Source organism: Lithobates pipiens, unplaced genomic scaffold (genome assembly GCF_037356315.1).
Source record: "Lithobates pipiens isolate NorthernLeopardFrog02 unplaced genomic scaffold, aLitPip1_a1.2 Scaffold_18, whole genome shotgun sequence".
NCBI lineage: Eukaryota > Metazoa > Chordata > Amphibia > Anura > Ranidae > Lithobates > Lithobates pipiens.
The window spans coordinates 86,346,246-86,350,864 of record NW_027507758.1 but is presented as its reverse complement, the minus strand read 5'-3'; positions in this window follow the sequence as shown (position 1 = coordinate 86,350,864).

Below are 4,619 nucleotides of genomic sequence, written 5' to 3'. Positions count from 1 at the left end.
CGTGACATAAAGCACTCACACCAGCACCGTGATATACAGCACTGACAGCAGCACCGTGATAGAGAGCACTGACATCAGCAGCGTGACATAAAGCACTCACACCAGCACCGTGATATACAGCACTGACAGCAGCTCCGTGACAGAGATCACTGACATCAGCAGCGTGACATAAAGCACTCAGACCAGCACCGTGATATACAGCACTGACAGCAGCACCGTGACAGAGAGCACTGACATTAGCACCGTGATATACAGCACTGACACCTGCACCGTAAGCAGCCCCAGGAGGAAGTCAGCATAGCACAGGGATGGTGGGAGCCCCTCATAAGGAGCATAGCACAGGGATGGTGGGAGCCCCTCATAATAAGCAGCCCCAGGAGGATGTCAGCATAGCACAGGGATGGTGGGAGCCCCTCATAATAAGCAGCCCCAGGAGGATGTCAGCATAGCACAGGGATGGTGGGAGCCCCTCATAATAAGCAGCCCCAGGAGGATGTCAGCATAGCACAGGGATGGTGGGAGCCCCTCATAATAAGCAGCCCCAGGAGTAAGTCAGCACAGCACAGGGATGGTGGGAGCCCCTCATAATGAGCATAGCACAGGGATGGTGGGAGCCCCTCATAATAAGCAGCCCCAGGAGGATGTCAGCATAGCACAGGGATGGTGGGAGCCCCTCATAATAAGCAGCCCCAGGAGTAAGTCAGCACAGCACAGGGATGGTGGGAGCCCCTCATAATGAGCATAGCACAGGGATGGTGGGAGCACCTCAAAATATGCACAGCAGAGGTACAGCCCCAGGAAGAAGTCAGCACAGCACAGGGATGGTGGGAGCCCCTCATAATATGCACAGCAGAGGTACAGCCCCAGGAGGATGTCAGCACAGCACAAGGATGGTGGGAGTCCCTCATAACAAGCAGCCCCAGTAGAAATATGACACCGCTCAACCTCTTCAAAGAGGAGGGTACGGGCATTTAGTACGGTGTGCTTTTTTTGGACAAGGAAGTGAGCCAAATGAAATAAGAAGGTCTCTGTGCTCGATTAAAAAAAGTGTTTATAGACATATACAGTGGTGTGAAAAAGTGTTTGCCCCCTTCCTCATTTCCTGTTCCTTTGCATGTTTGTCACACTTAAGTGTTTCGGAACATCAAACCAATTTAAACAATAGTCAAGGACAACACAAGTAAACACAAAATGCAATTTGTAAATTAAGGTGTTTATTATTAAAGGTGAAAAAAAATCCAAACCATCATGGCCCTGTGTGAAAAAGTGATTGCCCCCTAAACCTAATAACCGGTTGGGCCACCCTTAGAAGCAACAACTGCAACCAAGCGTTTGCGATAACGTGCAATGAGGCTTTTACAGCGTCCTGGAGGAATTTTGGCCCACTCATCTTTGCAGAATTGTCCTAATTCAGTTACATTAGAGGGTTTTCGAGCATGAACGGCCTTTTTAAGGTCATACCACAACATCTCAATAGGATTCAGGTCAGGACTTTGGCTAGGCCACTCCAAAGTCTTCATTTTGTTTTTCTTCAGCCATTCGGTGGTGGACTTGCTGTTGTGTTTAGGATCATTGTCCTGTTGCAGAACCCAAGTTCGTTTCAGCTTGAGTACACGAACAGATGGTCGGACATTCTCCTTCAGGATCTCTTGGTAGACAGCAGAATTCATAGTTCCTTTTATCACGGCAAGTCTTCCAGGTCCTGAAGCAGCAAAACAGCCCCAGACCATCACACTACCACCACCATATTTTACGGTTGGTATAATGTTCTTTTTATGAAATGCAGTGTTCCTTCTACGCCAGATATACTTGGACACACACCTTCCAAAGAGTTCCACTTTTGTCTCATCGGTCCACAGAATGTTGTCCCAAAAGTCTTGGGGATCATCAAGATGTGTTGTGGAGAAATTGAGACGAGCTTTGATGTTCTTTTTGCTCAGCAGTGGTTTTCTCCTTGGAACTCTGCCATGCAGGACATTTTTGCCCAGTCTTTTCCTGATGGTGGAGGCATGAACGCTGACCTTAACTGAGGCAAGTGAGGCCTGCAGTTCCTTGGACGTTGTTGTGGGGTCTTTTGTGACCTCTTGGATGAGTCGTCGCTGCGCTCTTGGGGTAATTTTGGGCGGCCGGCCACTCCTGGGAAGGTTCACCACTGTTCCATGTCTTCGCCATTTGTGGATAATGGCTCTCACTGTGGTTCGCTGGATTCCCAAAGCTTTGGAAATGGCTTTATAACCCTTTCCAGACTGATAGATCTCAATTACTTTCTTTCTCAATTGTTCCTGAATTTCTTTGGGTCTCGGCATGATGTGTAGCTTTTAAGGATCTTCTGATGGACCTTACTGTGTCAAGCAGCTCCTATTTAAGTGATGCCTTGATTGTGAACAGGTGTGGCAATAATCAGGCCTGGGTGTGGCTAGAGAAATTTAACTCAGGTGTGGACAACCACAGTTATAGTATGTTTTAACAAGGGGGGCAATCACTTTTTCACACAGGGCCACGATGGTTTGGATTTTTTTTCACCTTTAATAATAAACACCTTCATTTACAAATTGCATTTTGTGTTTACTTGTGTTGTCCTTGACTATTGTTTAAATTGGTTTGATGTTCCGAAACACTTAAGTGTGACAAACATGCAAAGGAACAGGAAATGAGGAAGGGGGCAAACACTTTTTCACACCACTGTACATGGTCTACTGGTCACATGTGTTGAATTCCTCCGAGATCCATGCCTCATTCATTTTTAGAAATGTGAGGTAGTTAAAACTGTCGTGAGCTAGGCGAGTACGCTTATCGGTCACGATCCCCCCTGCTGCGCTGAACGTCCTTTCGGACAGGACACTGGATGAGGGGCAAGCCAACAGTTCGATTGCAAATTGGGCAAGCTCTGGCCAGAGGTCAAGCCTGCCCACCCAGTAGTCCAGGGGTTCATCACTCCTCAGAGCGTCCACATCGGCCGTTAACTCGATGTAGTCGGACACCTGGCGGTCTAAGCGTTCCCTGATGCTGGATCCGGATGACACCTGTCGATGGGTCGGCTGAAAGAATGACCTCATATCCGAAGTCACCAACACATCTTCAAACCGGCCTCTTCTTGCAGGCACTGTTGGATTGGTACCCGCAACTCCTTCTCTGGGAGTGGGAATTGCTCCTCTGCCAGCACACGCAAAAGCAGAATGCAGCATTTCTCGAAGCAAGGCCTGGAAGTGCTGCATTCTGCCAGCCCTCTGTGACGACAGTAACATTTCCGCCATTTTGTGTTTGTACCAGGGGTCTAAGTACGTTGCCACCCAGTACTGGTCCTTGACCCTTATGCTTTTTATACGGGGGTCCCTATTAAAACACTGGAGCATGAAGGCCCCCATTTGCACTAAAGTGGAAGCGGTGTGGTGGCTTGGCTCCTGCTCATCATCCAGGATAATGTCATCCTCTTCATTCTCCTCTCCCCATCCACACACAACAGGGATCCCAGAAAGGTTTAAAGCATGCTCTTCTTGCTCCTCCTCATCCGCCCCGGCACCATCCTCCTCTGACTCCTCTTCAGACTCCTGTTGTTGACTTGTCTCAGATAGAGTAGCCCCCCCTGGGAATTCATCCAGCATTGCGACTTCCTCATCTTCCCGCTCCTGCTCCTCCACAGCTTGATCAATGACACGACGCAATGCACGCTCCATAAAGAAGGCATAAGGTACCATTTTACTGATGGTGCCATGGCTGCGACTGACCAGTTTGGTGATCTCCTCAAATGGACGCAGAAGTCTGCATGCGTCGCGCATGAGCAGCCACTGGCGCGGTGAAAAAAAACCCAGCTCCCCAGAACCGGTTCTGCCGCAAAGTTCATACAGGTAGACGTTAACGGCACGTTTCTGCTGGAGCAGCCTATCAAGCATATAGAAGGTTGAGTTCCATCGTGTCGGGCAATCGCAAATAAGACGTCTGACCGGCAGATTGTGTCGTCGCTGAATGTCAGCAAGGCGAGCCATGGCCGTGTAAGATCTTCTGAAATGGGCTGAGATTTTCCTTGCCTGCCGCAAGATGTCCTGGACCCCAGGGTATTTGACAAGGAATCGCTGCACGACCAAGTTTAAGACGTGTGCCATGCATGGCACGTGTGTGATTTTGCCCTGTTTCAATGCGCTAAGCAGATTGGCACCGTTGTCACACACCACTTTACCAACTGTCAAATTGAGCGGTGTTAGCCACTGATCTGCCTGTGAACGCAAAGCTGAAAGGAGTGCCGGGCCAGTGTGGTTCTTGGCTTCAGGGCTGGATTAACGTAGGGGCTATTGGAGCTGCAGCTCCAGGCCCCTACCTTAATATATATGCCCAGCCACCCAAAAAGGTTATGGAAAGCAATGGGCCAAAGGGAAGAGATCTCCCCTGACGGGCCCTGCATTCCACATGCACCGCCTGGGCAGGGTGGTGGGATTGATAATGGGCACTGCATGAGCAGTCCTAACAGAAGCCTGGGGCACGCCAATGCAGGGCTCTTACAGAAGTCTGGGGCTTCCATAGAGTTAGGCCTGTGCAGCTGCACTCTTTCAGCTCAGAATGCACGCCAATGCACGACCCTTACAGAAACTTGGCAAATCAAATGCCAGGCTTCCCTAGTGTTATGC